General features: G+C 39.4%; 1 long non-coding RNA gene and 1 other non-coding gene across 2 annotated transcripts in view; both read left to right on the top strand.

Annotated features, from left to right (window-relative positions):
• Positions 1-14,316, top strand: part of LOC121074859 — a 178,214-nt gene extending 163,898 nt beyond the window's left edge. The window contains exon 7 of the long non-coding RNA XR_005822572.1: positions 10,701-14,316. This is a non-coding gene — a long non-coding RNA (uncharacterized LOC121074859). The remainder of the gene's footprint in view (positions 1-10,700) is intronic.
• TRNAN-GUU lies at positions 6,339-6,412 on the top strand. Its single transcript has one exon. It is a non-coding gene; the product is annotated as a tRNA-Asn (tRNA).
• Positions 14,317-20,581: the final 6,265 nt, after the last annotated feature.

The following is a 20,581-nucleotide window of genomic DNA, read 5'->3' as shown; positions in this document are numbered from 1 at the left end:
CAGATGTGTGGCTGTAATAAAACCACGAATAGGTATGACTGGTCAGAATCCTGTTAGATTCGCCTTAAATCTTGAGTTCTGTGGTAGAGAAATGTCACAAGGAGAGGTTTGCTATCTTTTCTGCCTGCGTACATTAGAAAATACTGACGTGTCTGCAAGTCTCAGCTTTGACCAAGCTTTAACCTTTAGTTAAGACTTGGTAAATAACACACATTTTGCTCACTTTCTGTCACCACAAATCTAAAATTAAACCAATTGATGAAACTTAAATAGAAAATCCTGGCCTGTAGAAGAGTTGTTAGCTGACTTTATAAACATTGCAGAAACCTGACGTTACCTTCAGCATCAGAAGGCAGGCACTTCCACAAGTGTAGCTTCCACGGTCTGGTGGCAAAAGCTATGGACGGGTAAGAACTGCAGTGGCACGTGGGACACCTCTGAGAAAAGTAGTTTGGTGTACCTGAGGTTTGCTTCTACAACCCTGTTATGACTTGTTCAAACAACCAGCAAGGCTGTGGGCTGGCATTGAGATATAGTTAATAAGAAGTCTTTATTTAAAACCACTGCTGAACATGTAGGTGTTGACTGGATTTTTGTGCATCATCTTTAGCATCTGTTCCCAGAGACAAAACCCACCTCTCCCACTGGGTGCAGCCCTGAGAACAGTGGTGCAGCTGAAACAATAATAGCATCAATTAGTCATATACTAAAAATAAATTCAGCATGACTTTATTCAGCTCAGTTTGGTGACTTGAAGATGCTGCATCTTGCAGGCAGAGGCCAAAAAAAAATAAATACAAAAAATTAGATTTACTGTTACTTTCCAAAATCAACATGTTTGGACTGTGGTTGCAGATCTGTCGTGATGTTGGTATCACAGCCTTACATTAATTGCGTTCACTAACTTTTCTAACCAATTTCTTTTAATCACATTTAAGTAAAGTCTAATATATGCTTCTGATATATTCAGAAGTTTAGCAGAGCAAAAGGGGAAATTGAGACTTGAATGAGGATGACAGGGTTTTATGTCAAAATTCTGATATAAAGAGATGAAGTCCCATCTCAATATATTATATGTGCCCAAGCCATCAGGATGGAATTGAGATACAGCTGCGCTGGTCTGATGCCTGGAGCTAGCTGGAAGGCCATTCCTAGAATGTGCTGTCTAACGGCAGACCAAAATCTGTTTCTTAAACTCATTATTAAACATGGAAGAATATATATATATTTATATATATATTTATTTTTTTTTTTTGTGGGGGGGTGATTAGAACGTGTATTGTCAGCAGGAGCACGCTTTAAAATATTTTTTTTGTGTAGACAATAACGACATTGTTAATAGGAAAACACAAAACACCTCACCTTATAAATTTCCACTTTGTTACGAAATATTCTTCTTCAATATGAATACAGAAAATGCTATAGTTTATATTCAATATTTGACTGTTGACATGCTTCCATTAAAAATGTCATCTGTGTCACCAAAACCTAGACAGATTTTTCATCTGTGTCACCAAAAGCCTTTCCTTTTAGGCTCTCATTACCTGGAGCGATCTGATGATAAAACTTGTAAATCATCAGGGGCTAGGAAAAGATAAAATGCGTGACAATGGCTCCAAATTATCTTTGATTTGTTTCTGGGTAGAAAGTTGTGATCAAGACTTTATGAATGCATTGTTTTCTAAACAGGGCCCGATTCAATATAACAAAAGAATATAATCGCAATGTAGGGGGGGAATCTATACTGGGACATGAAAGTAGATCATGCATACATTGCTGTGAGTTACTGTATTTTAAGATTAGGACACCTCATGTAGTCAGAAGGCTGCAAGTTAAACTTTGTTTCCCTGGATAAAGCAGATTTTTGTTGTAAAATGTGTCTTTCTGGAACACGCATGATGTTAGGAGATTTTGGTGACTCAGAAACCTGGTCTTAGTTAAGCTGACAAACATCTTACTGAGGAACTGCAAGGTTGAAGAGGATAATTTCATTTCAGAAATGTGCATTAGTGTTTCTGGAATTCCCTTTTGCTATGTTATAGAATGGAATTGTACAGAGAGCTGATACTGTGTGTTCTGTTTTTATGGGATTTGGAAAACTTTGCTTTCAAAACTTAGTCATATGAAATATTCCCCTTTCAAGACAATACGATATTGTTACGAAGAAACTTTTGTGGAATAATATTCCAAGCAACTAAAGCAATGCACATTCTTACTTTAAAATAAATAAATGAAAATCCAGCTTCTCTGATGTCCATGAAAAATAATGGAAGCCTCTTTTGTTAATTTAGAAATAATATTCTAGATATCGGAAAACTTGTTTATTTTAAAATTCTAATGACATATAATTGATCTGCTATAAGTCCAGATGAATAGGACACAAATCATGTTTTCCAGCTACAGGAACTGGATTTCATCTCTTTCAAACACCTTCTCTTAGTCTGGAGCAAGGAGGAGAAATAAGGAAGCTCTTTGTGTTCCTTCATGTTGCTGCTTGAAATTCAGGTTGGTTTGTAGACAGGTTATTTCATCTTTCTTTCAACCTGTGCAGGTTTGTAACTTTATCTCACTTCATGCAGAGGTAAATGTTATCGCTTGTAAACTAAGTGTGCAGGCTGATAACACATTGTGCCTCACTGCAGCCTCTGCGCATCTACAAGAACTAGCACCATCTCCATGCCTGTGTGAGTAGCACCTCTTCAAACCAGGGACGGATTTTGAAGATGTGACATATTTTGGTATGAAAGGAACAAAATGCAGTGAAAGCCTTGCTAATCTGAGGTAGTAAAATAAACTGAAGTCACTGAAGTACAAAACCACATTGGAGAGCCTAATTTAATTCCACAAAAGGGCGTGGCTAAGTGTTGGTACTAGTTAGGCTAGCTAAAATGCCTGTTTTTTTCCTTTATTTCTAAACCTATGTATAACTATCACATGTAACCATGTGAGGAGATGATGGGCCACATTGCTTCCCACCTCCCTGTAAGAACATTTTTTTAGCCTTTTTAGTGGCAAAATAACAAAATTTGGTTTTCAGTGTGGAGCTATTGTCTTACTTCGGTGGATTTTTTTTAATTAAACAAAAGTTATTATGTAGATGAATAGCTAGGTCATAGAGCCTTCACAGATGTAAACATTTTCTTCTCAAAGGGTTTAGGCCTGTGTATATTTTGTCGTGCTTTGGCATTGTCCTGGTTTCAGTTAGGACAGAGTTAATTTTCCTCCTAGTAGCTGGCAGGGTGCTATGTTTTGGATTAGAATGAGAAGAGCGCTGATAACACGCTGATGTTTTAATTGTTGTAGAGCAGTGCTTACACCAAGCCAAGGACTTTTCAGCCTCTCTCTGTCCTGCTAGCGAGCAGGCTAGGGATGCAGCAGGAGCTGGGAGGGGACAGACCCAGGACAGCTGACCCAAACTGGCCAAAGGGGTATTCCATACCATCTGACGTCATGCTGAACAATATATAGGGGTGGCTAGCTGGGGTGGGGGGGGGGCCGGCTGCTCGGGGATAGGCTGGGCATTGGTCAACGGGTGGTGAGCAATTACATTGTGCATCACTTATTTCGTACACATTATTACTATTAATACTATTATTATTATTATTGTTGTTGTTATTCTTTTCCCTGTCTTAATAAACTGTCTTTATCTCAACTCACAGACTTCACTTTCCTGTTTCTCTCCCCCATCCCGGAGAGGGAGGGGGGAGGGTGAGCGAACGGCTGTGTGGTGTTTGACTGCCAGCTGGGCTAAACCACAACAGGCATAAAATGCTTCTACTAAATATTTGGAGCCCGTTTTACCAGCTTATTTTATATGTATGTATATCAAAGTAGTCTAGTAAATTCCAGCTTTGAGCACCTAATGTGATGTTGGAAGTAAGAAGGTTTTTTTAATGTATTTGTGACAGTTTGGAGTTGACACCAGCAAAGACCATACAAGTGACTGAAGAAAACATGGTTTAAAAGCTTATTTTTCCATCATGTAGGTAAACACTTAATCCTTTGAATTTAAGATTTCATGGCTTGTTTTCAAGGCATAAACTTGTGAGGCTTATTTCAAACCACGCTGTACTTAGCAATGCCTTCAGTATTGAGATGGAAGCTGGTGGCGGCTGCGCAAGGTGCTCAGCAGCAGACTGACAGGAAGAACGGCAGGCTGCAGCTGGGCTGGGGGAGATGGGGCTGCCTCGTCATTTTACAAGGAACCTTATTTGACATTGATAGGACTATGGAAAAAATAAAAATCAAGAGTGTATAACTTAAAGCTTTAATTGAGATCTCTTTCCAGAAAACCGAAGGAAATTTTTCCTCAACAATAAAATATTGTTTATGAAGATATTCTTGCCGAAGATAGGAAGGGGAACAAATTTGCATTTAGATTGAGATACGCTGAGGAGGAAAACAGAGCAAACCTGCAAGCCCTCCTCTCCTGTGTGAAGAGCTCTGCAGTAGACCAGTAGTGGCTGTGTTTGACGAGCTGGGGTCTGCTCTTTGCTCATACCATGGCAGAGGGTGAGGCAGCTGAGGGAGGTATCATTGTTAAGCACATTAGCTTGGGTACCTGCAAATCAGGATCCTGTGAGAGAGTTGATAGTCCCTCCTATGAGGCAGGCTTGGCCTCATCCCTGTTTCGTGCCCACAGGCACTATCTGTGTGCAGGCATCAGAGAGCTGTCAGCACAGTCACCATTACCCGAAGGCAGGGCAGGGTGTCTGCTCGTGACAGGCAAGGTGGAGGGGCTGGGTGGTGAGGGTGAGGAAGGCAATTAGGAACAGTTCCTGGCTGTATGCTTAAGAAATTTTCAGAGAGAACCTGTGAGTATTCCTCTTGTCCTCTCTACCAACTCCAGGGTGGGTTGCAGCCTATAAACAGGCTCAAGGTAGCCTCGTGCCTCCTGCCCCTGTACCGAGGGCACTGGAGTTGTTGCTTAAAAAACAAACAAACAAACAAAAAAAAATCACAAATCACTTCATTTAACTTTTTTTAAATTTTTTTTTGGATCGTAGCAGGATTTAAAGAGCTGGGTCTCAGTTGCTTCGTTAAGGAAAGTGGCTGTGTACGTGATTTCCTTATGAATGCTGTCACACCAAAACTGTGCCCTGACCAGGGGAAGGCTGTCTGCTGGCAGCTGATGGCTCAGCATCGCTTCCCAGGAGCCCTCTCCTGTACGGGACCTCAGTCCAGCCTGCGGTACAGCCCAGACCCCAGTGTCACATGGGGACAGTGGTGTCACACTGCCACATCTCTGCCAGCAAAGCAGTGGCCATCCCCAGGAAACCAGGAGAGTGCATTTGTTTGAGATGAAAACCATGTTTTTTCCCTGCTCTGTTTGAATTCAGTTTTGTTTTCCTGAGATCCTGAACTGTACAAATATTCAGAGATGCAGCAAAGCTTTCAGAGATTGTTTTCAGTTTTAAAATTTTATTTATTTCCTCAGATCTCTAAGCAAACTGACAGTGTTGTCAGAGTCTGCATCTTTCTCTTCATTTTTTAAATATAGAGTAGTCTCCGTATTTTATTATTTCTCTATTTAGAGTAATAAAACACAGCCTTTTGGAATAATTGAGGATGAATACAAAAACAATTGCAAAAAAAAAAGTACAACAATATAAATGTAAATCAGGCACATTTTTGTTTTTTAGAGCTGTGTTAGGCCTCCATTAGCTGGTCCATTGTGGTAATCCTTCTCAAATTGTTTAATTTTCTTTTCTAAAGCCATGGTTTCATTGATCTGCATCTTTATCCTCCACAAAGTTTCTTTAGTGATGATCCCATGAATAAAAACTAATATCCCAGAGATTTCTCTCTCTAGTGGAGTAAACATCTAAGCTGTTGGGGGGGGGGGGAGAAGCGGGTTTTCAGTTCTTTTCTTGAGCTTCTTATATTTAAGCTGATTCTTATAAATATATATACAGTTTCTCTATATGCATGTTTCTGAAATACGCAATGGGAAAGTTAACTCTCAGTCCTTCTTCACTGAATGATAGTGATGATATACAATCACTGAAAAATAAATTAACTTTGCTAGCCAAACTTCATGCTGATAAACATCTTATCAGTTATGTCAAGGTGTTATTAGGTCATAATTCCTGAAAGTCAAGAAAGGAAAAACTGGAGATACTTTATTTTTTAAGTGAGTATATATAAATATATTGGTGTTATTCTTTCATCACATTGTGTGGTATTGCAGTCATGGAGTCACTGTGTGATTCAGGCAGTGTTGGTCAGAAGGGAGCTGGTATAATGTCCAAAAATCAGTCCAAAGAGCCCTGAATATGTAATACACATCTAGATAACTTGTTCATTATTTGTTTTGATCAAAGCAAGAAGAAACACTTGTCTCTGTGGCGCAATCGGTTAGCGCGTTCGGCTGTTAACCGAAAGGCTGGTGGTTCGAGCCCACCCAGGGACGGGGAATATCAGATCTCTTCATGTTTTGAGAGAGACATGGACGAACTGGAGCAATCCCACCGCAGGGCCTTCAGCTGCAGGAGCCCAGGCTGCTAGGCCTGGAGAGGGAGGTGCCTTGGCTCTGGAGGACCTCCCACAAGGACAGGGCCGAGCTCAGGAGCGCCCAGCGACTGGAGCAGGGCCTTGGGCACAAACGGGAGCCTGAGAGGCTCCCTCTGGCCCCCAGGAAGCACTTCTGGGCTGTGTGGGTGCCAGAGCCTGGCCCGGGTACCACAGGGTGCTGGGGTCTCCTTGGGGACCTCCAGGAAACTGTTGGGACATGGCCCTGGGCCGTGCTTTGAGTGGCCTTGCTGGGGCAGGGCTGAGGCCTCGTGACTTCCAGAGATTCCCTCCAACCTATACAATGCTGTGATACAGCAATTACTGAAAACTTAATTATTTTGAGTTTTTTTTATTATTCTCTCTAAAGTATTACTAAAAAAAAAACCTTTCGAAATCAGTAAAAATGAAAATAATTTGGTTTTATATTAGAGAAGTCTGGCAGGTCAGACATCAGTGAAATAATCTTCTAAAGAAATTTATGAAAAATACTCTGGGCAAAACTATAGTACACTTCAAGGAGAATGAGGGACAATGAAAAGAGTGAAGAAATCTATTTCATGTTCTATGTCAAACTTTTTAATACATTTTTCGTTCTCCAGTCCCTTTCAGATGAATGTTTTTGCTTTCTTAAGTAAATCCTGACCTCTCTTTTGTGCCTGGAGAAGGTTTTAATTAAAACTGACCAGGGAAAGGACCATTATTCCAGGTCAAAGCAACCAGTGAGGGTTTCCTGGAAGCAAAACTCCTTTGTTCGCAAAGCTCTGTTCTATAGCTGCTCTTTGAACACGGCCAAAGAAAATAGGAAGGGCAATATCAGTACATCTCTGTGGATCAACCCATGAGTCTTCTTGTAAAGAAGTTAATATAACAGTACAGATGTTAAAATATGGCACGTGGTTGGCAAGATTTCTCTTTCCTGGTGTATCTCATCATTCACTGCGCTTCTTAAAATTCCACCATTATTACTGCTATAGCAGCGAATGCATCATTGAAAAGATGCATGCACTTAAAGATATTCTTTTCTTCTGTGTAGTATGTGTTGCACACCTTCAACTGCAGACAGGGTAATTTGTCCCCCCTCAATTCTGTTTCCTCACACTATTATATAAATCCCCCTAAATAAGGGGAGGGGCAAGCATGCAAAAAAAAAAAAAAAGGTAAAAGTGGCAGGAGCAGTAAGCAATACATTTTGGCTGAAGTTTGGCATCATTTTGAAGACAGAATTGTGAGCTACAAATGCCACAAAGATTGAGTTGAAATTTCAAGCAGTTGCAGAGATGCTGGCATTTTGGAAGGCATCAGCAATTTTTGAAGAAAGAGAAATTGAGTTACAGGTGGCATGTATTGAAATATAATAAGCAAGGAGAGAGCGAGATTACGGAGGACTTATGCAAGAAAATTGAAAACTATGAAATCTATAGAAAATCTAACATTGCATTCACTGTGGAGAGAATGTTTCAGGTTAGAGTGAATGGGACGGAATTGTATGTAAGACAACGTGCGTGGCTGTCAACAGGGAAGAAGGATTTGTTGAGCACCTGTGGAAAACGAATTGCAGTGATCTGGTTGAAAGAGGCTGAAATCATTTTTTGCAGGTGCTCACATCTTAAATATGCTTCCTTTAATTTTAGATATTTCTTAATTTAGCTGGCTCATGTTTTCAATTTGTTTTTAATGCAAATAATTGGATCATACATAAGGCATACTTTCAGGCATTGAACTATACCAGCTTGAATGCTTTGTGAGGAGTTAAGAGTCACTTTATCCTTTGATCCATGCTCACAGGGCAGGATCCCACAGCTGACTGCCAGCAATACTATAAGTAGGTAATAGCAGCCAAGAAAATGCACGCATGCACACACAGTGTCCTAGGTAGGAAGACTCCAGGTTCTGCCAGGGTGTACTGCCCCGTCCCTTTTTATTTTTTGGTAATAGTAATACTTATCTTAAATCTCTGGACAGCTTATAAAGGAATCGAGACATAATTATTCTCTTTTTACGCTCCCTAAGAACACCCTTTAGAAGAAAGCATTCCTCTGCAGTGAGTCATGTGAGAAGCTGGACAAAGGAGTCAGCCTTTTTAAATCCATGCATTCCACAGCTGTGGAATTATTTTTAATCTTAAAATAGTTTTATATTTGAAAAAAAGAAAAAGGCCTATTTATACACACACATATGTCTATGTGTATGTATGTATATATGTAACACAAAATTAAAATGCTGACGCTAGACAAACTATTTATGGAATCTTGCTGAGGACAACTTTCATATCTTCTTCCAAGTTTAAGAAGAAGAATGTTTGAGCACCTTTAGACTTTCTTGATTATTGTAAATTTGTTTCCTCACCCATTATTGATTTTTTTTCTTATTATTTTCTTACATTCTTGCGAGAAATTTAAGATCAGCAATATTTTAAGGTACCGGTTTTTCTATATGTAGTATGAATAATGGACCAAGTGAGATATGCCTACCCCTGTTGCTTTTATTGTTTTGTGTCTTGTAGAAATCAAATATTTCTGGGGCTCAGCCAAAGCAGATGCAGGTCGAGGTGATGAGATCGATCGCTTGAATACATCTCTAATAATAACTGCAGATTTCCAAAACCATTGCATTTGTCTGAGCGCTGCTAGCTGCCAATCTAAAAACAGCCGAGTGTACTCCTGCAGTCCTTCCCAAGCAATTGGCCATACTGCCCCTTCAAAACATCTTGGATCTGCTACTTTTTTTACTAAATTCAGGTTCAGGCTACTAGGACTTGCTCTAGTATATTTTAAGCCATAACACTCCTTGTAGTGCCCACACAGTATCTAACGTGGTGAATGTAAGGGCTTGGCCTATCCTCCTGACCTGACACCCTGTGTAGAGCACGACTCTGGCTGTGGTTAGGCTGCTCAAGGGACTTCCCTGAGGACCCCTCAGATGGCACACATGGTGCACGAGTGCTTTACCAACTAAAGGAGGAGCAAGAACACAAAACTAATCAAATCACCCTGGATGCACCCTGCAGAGCCAGGAGACGAGCCACACATGTTTTGGTCTCTCCCAGTGTGCTTGCAGCAGCACATCCGTATATCTAAGCAGAGGACGAAGTGTTGGAGTTGTAGCTCAGCTCTAATAGCATATTGCTGCTGGTAAATTCTATACAGTTTATGCAGTTTAATGCAAAACTGAATGTACTTTGGGCCCTGCTGGGTGAGTTAAGCAGATGTTTATCGTGCTGCTTTAACAAGCAGGTTAATATTTCTTGTCAATACACAATCATTCCTGTGCATCAAAGAGTATTTCAACAAGTCTGTGTATAAGTCAGGACTCTTCCAAATCTTGAATCTTCAGGGGGTGTTTTAGTTATCATTAGATTATTTCTTACAAGGGAAACATCTTGAGGATACTGTCAACATTTACAGTTATCTTTTGCTGCCTCATTGCTTTTTTCATTTTGAATAATGATAATTTCTGCTATAACTTAAAGTTGACACTCAATTTTCATAATATTTCATTGGATATTTTAGACAGCTTTATTGCAGTTATTTTTGCTTCTGTCCTGAGAGAATTAATTCAATCTATTGTCACACACCAGTCCCACACCATTAGTAAACTCTTCATCAGGTTTGTAATCCAGCATGCTTCTTCTCCATATATCACTTGCCTCTTTCCATTGGGCAATAAAAAGGAATATCTGATACATCCTGTCTATACTACACGAGTTACTGCTCTGTTACTCAGAGCAAATGGTCACTTCTCACTGTCCTGGTGCTCTTCGACTAAATTGGGGTGCAGAAGGCACTGGCAGAACTGAATTTGAATGCAAGGCTGACGAATTTATGGTGGATGTGCTTAACTATAGGAAAGAGTGGAAGAATTTGAAGAGGGCAGTGGTGTATCAGATTGATGGGCAGGGGAGATGGTTTTGATAGTTGCCTTTTGGGTAGACTAGAGATCAGTAGTATTGATTAAGAGCAAGTGAGGACACAGAGGGAGAGACTGCATTGATGTAGCTAGAAATGTATTGGGGTGACAAAAGTTTTCTACTACAGTATTCCCTATAAGATGGTATCCTGCTTTGAATCATGTAGCAAGATTGCCAAAATATAAGATTTCCAATTTAAGAGAAACTTTTATTTCACTCAAGCTCAGCAGAGGTCCATTTAAAAGATCCTTATAAAATGGATTTTTTTCCTTCTTTTTAGGATGCTGATTCATGGTGCATTCAGTAAGGATGGAACTTAGCAGCTTGGGGCAGTTTGACTTCTTGTCTTGTTGAGAAGGACATCTGAGGTCAATGGCTGCATTTGGCTTTGTCATGTACCCGCCTTTGGATGATACTCTCCACAGCTTATGAACTCCTTTTTCCATACCTCTTTTCCTATTTCTGAGTGAAATGCCTCAAGTCAGTGGAGCTTTGAGCTGATTCCAGAATTTACAGCCTCTGAAATCTGCCTCTAGGACTCTGAAAGCCTTGGTCAAGGCCAGGACTTTGGGACTTCAAGGTACCGAGCTTCAGAACAAGATGGCTGCAAGTCCAAGTTTAGTGAATTGCAAATTTTGAGTTATTTGCAGAGATATATCTGGGCAGTTGTAATCTTGACAGTGCTGCTTTCTACTACAGTCTACCACTGTAACTTGCTTTGAGACGTGTAGCTTTTTCTAGAACCGTATTAGATACCAACAGTGTCTGCTTTTGTCAGTCATCTGTGTATAAGTACTACAATACTCATAAATTAACCAGAGTTAATTTATAGATATTTTTATATATGCACAAGTAGTTTGATACCTCCAGCTGGGAATGTCTTCAGACTTAAAATTGTTTTCCCATGCTGCATGCTAAATTGCAAATCAAAGCCACTGCTTCATTGTCATATTTAAAGACATCTCCCCCTTTTTAGTACCATGAACCAAATACTGCACGTGGACTAAAACTTGATTCAATCGACCAGGCATAAGACTGTGAAAATAATTTTAAACCAAATGCAGTCAAGGGTGAAGTTCAGCAGATGTAACACTTCTGAGTCCAAACTTTTCTCCATAATGTTTCACTCCTGAGTGCAATCTGCAGTAAAGTATAATGAGGTGTCAGTTTTACCCACTCTATGCAAACTAATGAAGGATATTAAAGATGTAGCATGGTTAATACAATGATTTCAGTTTTACATTTCCCTAACCCCCTGTCCGTCTTGCTTATTTGCTTTCCAGCTAAATACTGTAAATGAAAGCAATAATGACTGATGAGAGTAAACACACTTTGCAATATGCAAAGCAAACACTGACAAAACAGAGCAGTATAGCAGCAATAAAGGTCACTTGTTCTCTAGAGGCCATAAAAAAGAAAGTTACTTTTAGTGAACCCCAAAGTGTCTTCTATTCTGATTACTGTTAACAAGTGAAACAAAATTCTTCCTTTTTTCAAGTTCGTGGTGCAAAATGCTGCTGAAATATAACCAGGGGAACACAAAGTCAGAATTAGTCAGTGACAAATAAAATGAGTAAATTACTGTTAGGACTGGCCTGGAAAATATCATCTATTTCCTTTTTCATTACCAGAAATAAGTTTGTGTTTGAATATTTCCTCTGCCTTCTAAACACTTTTCTTGGACACGTAGGTGGGGATATTCAGAAACGTTTTTGGAGAATTCCATGTATTTTTTGTTGTTGGTGGTGTTTTTTTTTGGGGAAGGGAATTCCTATTTGAGCTGACCTTCTGGGAGACCATTGGATAATCATTAAGTTGAGAGCTTAAATTGGAGGAATAAATTGGTTCCTTCACGTTCATCTAGATTTGTTTAATAGGTTCAGGATCTATTTGCCTACTTGTTATTAATTTTTGAATGTGCAGGTATTTTGCAAATATTGAATTATATACTATACAGAAGCATGCAAACTTTAAAATGTCCAAGAGACCTAATCTGAATATATGTAAAGCATCTCTCTCTAGAAAACACTTTTTCCTATGGCTTTTGCAAAGCACCTGGGCAATCAAAAATGGCTGAAAGAAATATGTTACAGGGGTGGTGCTTTTGTTGCAGTGTGCCATTCTTTCTGTAACTTCACACCATGATAAAATATTATTTTCATATCCTCTGTACATGGTAAATTAATAACTCATCGAGATTTTAAGTGGATTTTTTCAAAAACTTTTAGAACTGAAATAGCCATATTTACTTGTAGAAATATTAAAATAAGGAAAATACTCTCATTTAATTTTAATCATGTTGAAATTAAAGGCAAATGTGTTGATATAGATCTAAGGAAGGATTTACAGGAGGAAATAATTGCAGTTCTGTATCATTACTCAGACTATCACAAAATTAAGCTATTTTAACAGGATTTCTGTAATGAAACTAAAAAGAGAATTCTTGGGAAATATTTCCTAGAAAAATGGATACCTGCCTACTCTTAAATTGGTGATTGTTTTGTTTTGCTGTTGAATCCATATTTAAGAGTTTAATGCACAAATACATAAATAGAGGTATGTAGTTTAATCCTTTCTAGGAAAATATCTTGAAGGAGTTTTGTCTGAATTCAATATTCACAGCTCCGAGAGGGGCAAATGCAATTTCTCAGGACAGTGTCACTGCTATAGTCAAGGAACAAATGCAGGCAGAGAACAGGCAGCATTATCTGGAAGGTCAGGAACAAATTAAATAAAAGATTGGAGCTGTCACTGTTGTAGATTGTTATGTGGAAGAGACAGGGGTGTGTTAAAATATTGCATTGATATAAGGACATTATTTCTGCTGGTTGTAGCTGTGATTTACATGCTGATGGTGATATCTGTGGTTCTTGTAGCACGTAAATGATTTTCATAACAAATCTGCTTAGCAAGGTAAAAACATTCCTTAAATGTCTTTTAGCATACACGACCTCCCCAATTTGAATCTGTATCGTGCGCTGTAGATACTACTCAAAGCAGTTTATTTTACCACTGTGGCCAAGAAGAGCAGGGTGTGAGGAAGCCAAGTGAGCAGCAGGAGCCATGGCAATTCAGTGAAACAATTCAGTTTCCTAATGATATTGTTTTCTTTTGATACAGCTTTACATGTAAAACCGCAATGCATTCTCTGCCCAAATCTGGAGTTGATTGCTCTGATGTTTACTACAGTTTTCACTGTTCGTTCTTAAAGGGTTTGCTATTCTAATGCAGAACATCAGAAAATACTCCTTCCTTTGGGGAAAAAAAAAGTCACTATAGTGTTCTAAATATAATGAAATATTTTACGAAACAAAAATGAGGAATAGATTAATACCCATGTTTAAATATGAATTGTTTAATATTTGGTAGAAGTGTTGTTTAATTTCACTTATAAAAATTGAACAGTGCTAGTCAGGCTGGTACGTCCTTACAGTAAAAATAACAGCATGGAGGCACCTTTGCTGTCCCAGCGTCAATAAAATGACAGTAAAATAGCACAGTCCTGCCTTATGGCAGAACATGTACGTCTAGCATGATCTCATTAGTTCAAGGGTGTCCACGTGCTCTTAGATGCGAACGTAGACAGAATGGAGATAAGGAGTTAGGGAATCATATACATTAGATGGTGAAACCAGTAACTCCGCCTTTGAGGGGATTAATGAGATTTGCTCTGTGAAAGAACTTTCTATATTGTCATCTGAACTGTGGAAATCTGGATATCTATTTTCTCTGTTTCACATCAGTGACATTTTATGGAAGAAATACGTCTGAATGTGTGTGTATATATATGCATGATTATGCAAAGGAAAACTAAATTAAAGCTTACAGCTTGCACAAACTGCTACAATGGAAGGATCAAAAAGCGGTGGTATGGTTTCAGAAAGAACTTGCTGTAATAAAATATGAACAGAAAAATCAATATGCAATGTGCAGGTTTTATGGGAATTGGTTTTACAATGGGTTTAGAGAGATTAGTGCAATCTGGACAGTGTTGACTGTAGTGTCTGTTTTGTGGTATGAGGAAAGGCATTTACTGGCTTTACTACACACAAAGATTTCATAACAGTTACAGCACTAAAACAGAAACACTTGCGATGCCTGTGGGTGTGTGCTGTGCACATCCCATATGACGGAGCATGGTGGACGTCCTGCGGCTGGTGCTGCTTCCAGTGCTCCCATGCAGGCTTTCCAGCTTGGGTCCTTTAGCAGAAGACTCTGCAAGGTGAATTTCACTTCTCCACATTGCCAAAGAAATGGGTTTGTCCAAGTTTTCTACTATTTTTTTCCAGATATCCCCTGTAGCCATATCAGTTTGGGTTTCTTAGTGGGAGCACTCTTCCATCTCTGGTTGCATCTGCGCTCTTGAAGGTTGTTGAAGAGGCAGTGAGAGGGACAGCATGTGAAGGATGTATATAAAAGAGCATTGACACCCTTTAATTTATTACAACAAGCAGCTTTAATAACAGTGTAGGTATCAGAAGCTGAACTGAAGCTTTTGCAAGAAGTACGGAGATGAAATGTAATAGGCTGTATACATGGTTGAAATATCATTGCTACTTAAAGTGCAGCACTTACACTCAGAGTGCTCTCTAATCCATTGTAAATTGAATATGAATAGTTCAGTGATAATGCCTTTTTTTTTTTTCATCAGTGTGTTGTTTTTCTAAAACACAATCATGGATCTTAAAAGCCCCACACTTCTGCCTCAGCCTGTTCTGACAAGGTTTTGTATTTGCTACGCATATCTATTTGCTGGTAATATGTTTTAGACTTTGTAACAGCACAGGGGTTGATATATTGAATAAACATTTCAGTCTGGGGCTTACCAGGAGGTGTAGAAAGGGCTTCAGTCTTGCTACTCGCTCCCATTTCCATCTCCCTGCTGCAAGCAGGTGCCAAGGGGGATGCATCCCAGGGGACAGACTCTAGCTGGACCCACCTGAGTGCTGGGGGCTAGGTCCTGTGAGTGATGCATCCACTCCTAACACAACCTGTTGGGTTCATTGGATTAAGTCCACCCCAGAAATTTCAAAACAAGACGTTAAAATGCCACAGCAGGGAGAAAGGAAAGACCAGGGTAAACCTAACACGGTTTGTAAGCCCTGCAGTGCAACAGCTGATGCCCCTTGAAAAGCCTTGCCTGTTATTAATTTATGCTTAAATGTTACTGGTTACATCAAGAGATGTAAACTTTTGGCCCCTGTTGGTGGCCCAAGTGTGCATGCACACACAAAAAAGTGAGTGGCAGACTGCCATTTTACTAGCATTAAAAGGAATCTCAAACCAAGATAAGCACAGTACTATTTTTTAAAGGGTTTTCAAAGTCAGAAGGAGTTTACTGAAGGAAAAGGGGAATAAAGGTATGGTTATTTACACCAAAATCTACCTGGGCCAAAAGAGACGTTGTTTTTCATGCCATTGTATTTTTAATAATTATTAGAGATGTTGGTTTTCATTTTGTCAGCAGAGGCAAAAAAAAAAAAAAAAGTGGTTGTAAAACTCTTCTGTCAGTGATGCCTTTGATGGAAACAAGCTAGTAAATGAAAACAGAAATTCTGCTTCTGGGAGTGCTCTTGCGCAAGCAGTGCCGCATCCTTTTCATTTTTTGGAAGTGGGTCTTTATCCATCCCCGTGAAATGCCCAGGGTTGCTGAGATTTATTAGCAAGTTGAGCTGGCTCCTGTCATGTGAAATGTTATTAATGGCTTTGTGACAATTCACATAAATCGCATCATGTGAACTTCCATTATCACGCTTATCTGTAACCTCCTAAAAATGTCAAGGTTGTTAGTTATTTATATTCTTCCTCTTATTTCAGTGACCTCAAATTATATCATTGCTTTTCATTTCACAACTGTTTTTGTCCTTCACAATAGTTTCTATTATTTTATTTGTCACGGAAGTCAAGCAGGTTAGTAAAGCAATATTCTCAGCCAGACTTAAAGCCTGGTCAGGTTTAAACTGCTTGTTTCTCTGTAAACCAGCTGTACATTTAAAACAGCTCCTGTAAAGCAGCTTACATACCTGTGTTTACAGCTTTTGGACAGCTTAGCCCAGCAGAATTCATTTCATACTGTTGACGTTGAACAGGCAGAGCAAGAGCCGGAATAGAATGGGATCTAAAAATAAGGCTCTGGCGAGGTACCTGCACACGGAAGGTGCTCAGTGGCTTTCACCAAACTGGTTTCAGAGTATCTGAACAATGACTGTAAACACAATGCAGTGAGGACAAAACGAGGATGCAGATCTTCCTTTATTTAAGGTCTTGAGTGAGCAGTTTTGAAAGCAAATGTGAGCGGGATTCCTAATGCACGAGAAGGAAATGTGCTCTCAGGGACAGTGAGAATGGCAACCTGGACAGTGGCTCTATGGGTGTGAACGGTCTGAGTCGTCGTGCTTGTGGTAGCAGCTATCACACAGTCGTCACACAGGATGTCAAAGGAATGGCCTTATTTAACAACTCTGCCTTGAATCGTACTAAATCAATTCCAGCCTTTTCCCATGTATAATTTATATGGCAAATAATTTTTGCATGGCTAACAACTAAATGGTGCTATGGATCAAATAAAGTATTAAACATGAATACTAATCAAATAATGAATGCTGCTACAAGTTTTTATCCATGCTGGAGGAGTGATGGTGGATATCGGAATAGATTTATGGCTGCTTGATGTCCTGACAGCAGGACAAACAAAGTGCATATATGACCCGAGGAAACTGTAATAATGCCTAAATATTTGTAGTCTTTGACTGCGTATACTTTGGTAATAATTTTACGTGAGTCACCTGCAACTGTAGTGTGACACACACAAACGTTCATGGTATTGGGACGTTGTTTGTAATCTTTTCCAAGTAGATGCTGGGAGGTATAAAATTCACTCCATCTTTAGACAGCATTCCTTTAAAGAAAATTTTGAAAGAAAAATGAAGTAGACGAGTTTCTCAAAGTCATTCCCCAGGGAAATGCTCAGGAGCGTTAAGCTGTGCAAAGCAAGCACAGCTAGAGTAGTTCCTTACACCTGTTTCTAAAAGTATTTTTGCTGTAACATTTCTCAGCAGCAGAGGTACCGCTAACATCACATTTAAATTCAGTGCTGTAAGATTGGCTGCGTTTGGTTGGGATATTGATCCTGGTACCCCCAAGGGCTTTGAGGAGCAAAATATTTTGGAGTGAGGGAAAGCTGGAATGGTGGCAAGTGCTTCCTTCCAAAGGAAAATAAGCCCAGTCCTGCCTGTATCTTGTGCTTCTACTTTTGTGATGTGAAGATCCAAGGTAAGAGGAAATTAGATGGGAATTCAGTTTTGGATGTAACTTTCCTGACTGTCTCTTCTGAGAGCTTTGGCAGGAGCAGCATCCTCCTTTACCTCCTCCATGCCTCATTTTTGGGTGGGGGATCACCAGTCCCCTCCCAACCTGCCCATCTTCCCTGGCACCTGGCTGTCCTGTGCCTCTTGTGCCATCGCTGGGACATGCGATGTGGGCTCCCCTTCCTTCTCCTCATTCACTTCTGGTTTGTCTGAGAACCAAACCACAATTAAGTGCAGGCAGTTGTCAAAGTGTGCCAAAATTTATTTTACAGGCCTTGCCCAGCTCCAGGCCCCCTGGGCTGCTGAGAAGCAGCGCGGCCAACACGTGAGTGAGCCAGCAGGCATGGCACCTGGCACACCCCGGGGTGCCAGGGGGACAGAAGGATCTTCCCCAGCATCCCCAAAAGCTGACCAGCAAGGTGTCCGCAGCAGGGTCCCAAGCAGCACCACGCTCCCATCGTGGCTGGCACCGTACAAACACGAGAAGAGAAACAGCTCCTGCTCCACGAGAGGCTGTAGCCAAAATAAAGCAGATAAGGGACAAGAATGAGAAAGGAGAGGGATGTGAAATGTTTTGACCAACTCAAAGCAGGCACTTGGCAAGGCAAAATACAGAAATTAAGGTTTCAAGCTGTGTCCTATAGACCATGTTATTTTTCCTGTTGATAACACTAACAAATATTTAGGAAAACAAGTTACATTATTTAAAAATAAAAAGAAAAAAAAGAAAAAAAGAAAAAAAAGAAAAATAAAGCATTATTTGCTTTTGCTTCCAAGATATAAAATTGGGGAATTGTTCTATTTAAAAATATTTAAAAATTGTTCTATTAAAAATGCTTGGTGGACTTTTAATAAGAACTTTTGTCTTATTTTCAAAAAACAAAACAAGACAGACAAAAAAACTAAATGCGACAGTGCTTCAGAAGAAGTTAGTGAAATAGGTAGCCAATCTCCAGGAAAGACGCAACTTCTCCATGGACTTGTACTGCCTAACTAGATGAACGCTTCTGCTGATTGCGTAGTTTCCTTAATTTGAGTTGGTAACATTATTCTACGGCTTTTGTACAAGTAATCTTTAAGAATTTAAGGCTAAAACTGGGATGTATTTAATATCTTGTATGATAATATGTAATGTCTCTATTAAATTTAAAGAATTTAGTGCAATTTGAGTAAAAATAGAGAATTAATTCTGAGATAAATTTACATTTCAAAAATAATTTTTTACATTTTAAAAATAGGAGTATTAATTTTTAGGATGGACTTGCTAAAGCATGGAGAATTCACTTTTTAACATCTGGTATCTCAAGATATTCAGTTGAATAGTTAAACCAAGCGCTCTGGCAAAGTTACAGAGTTCAGCTTTGGGCTCCCTGCACCAGTGACAGGCTCTTCAGCTGTTCTAAGAGAAGGCTGATGTTTGTGCTTCTTATCCAAGGTTAATTCCTGTGCCCTCCTTGGAGGGGCCTCAGCATGATGTAGAGAAATGAACAAAAGACAATAATTCTGGTCATAAGCAGGTTGAATTTACAGGACAAGTACATGGGAAAGCAAACAAAGGTGTAAAAATAAAATAAAAAACCCTGATGCAGGTAGGAACACTTCCTGTGGAACAAGTACTTGTTCTTTTTTATTAGATTATAAATCAACATTGAATGAGTTGTCACTCTTCCGAAGCTGGTTCTTCTATTTATTCCTTCCCTATGTTGAGCGTTTTTGCACAGAACGTCTTTCTATAAGCTTTGTCAAAATGAGAATGCCTGGAATGGCTTGAAGTACACCAGCAGCCTCATACTGAATTTATTTTCATTAGAAAGACATTTCAATCTGCAGACAATAAACTCTAAGGTTTGTGGTGGGAGCAGTATGCTCCGAAATCCAACTGACTGGTTTTATTAGGGCACTATAATTGTCAGAATGGCCTGGATTGCTTTCGTCTTCCTTTATGGAAGCTGGTATATAGGAAACCAGAAAGTGGGCATCACGTTGTCTGTGCTCAACTTGTAGTTCTCACGTCTGATTTTCAGTACTGTCTTATACCACTGTTTCTTGTCTTCTCACTAAGCTTTTAAATTTAAAATTAAAAAAAATAAAAAATGATGGGGGCTTTTAGGGATGCGTGATGCTACCCCAAATGTATAAACTGAGACTGCTTGCTGGAGTAAAATTACTAGCAGAAATGTAAATTAATTCTGTCGAAGTTGGAAATGTAACATGTTTGCATTATGCTATCCTTTTGTAATTGCCAGATTACACAGCACTTCTGTGAAGTTATTAATTATTCCAGAGTGACAACCTGACAAAACAGGAGTCAAAAGGGGCTACTGCAAAGGGTTGTTTGAACCCTGCGAGTGCTGCCTAGCATTTTTTTTCTAGATCTCCACACTGAAGGGAGCACACCCCTCCTAGACACACTGCTGACCCTTCCCTGAAGAGCAGCAGTTTGCAGGAGCTGAGGCAGGTGGTGGTCCTCAGCAGCAGGATCCAATTCTTATTCCAAATTATTATATCCAAATTATTCCAAATAATTATTCCAAATTATTATATCCAAATTATCTCCAATTCTTATTCCAAAATATGTTTTCTCAGGTATCTGCATTCCTCTTTGGATGGTATATATTCTTTTATTAAAATGAATGTCTTGGCTCTGTACTTGGTTATTCCTTAAGCATGTGAAGGATGGCAGGCTGGAAGAATGATTAATTAATAAGGGTTTGCAAGAGCCTATTGCCCTATGCCAAGTTTTCCTAAAAAAAAAATTCAATATATATTTTTTTTAAGAGGCTTGGGAAGGCAATTAATTTTTTATCTATTTATTATTGTTTCACCTTGAGATGGGAACAGCAAGTACTTTGAT

This window comes from Cygnus olor, chromosome 9 (genome assembly GCF_009769625.2).
Source record: "Cygnus olor isolate bCygOlo1 chromosome 9, bCygOlo1.pri.v2, whole genome shotgun sequence".
Taxonomy (NCBI): Eukaryota; Metazoa; Chordata; class Aves; order Anseriformes; family Anatidae; genus Cygnus; species Cygnus olor.
The sequence above is the reverse complement of the archived record's forward strand: the minus strand, read 5'-3'. Positions and strand labels throughout refer to the sequence as shown.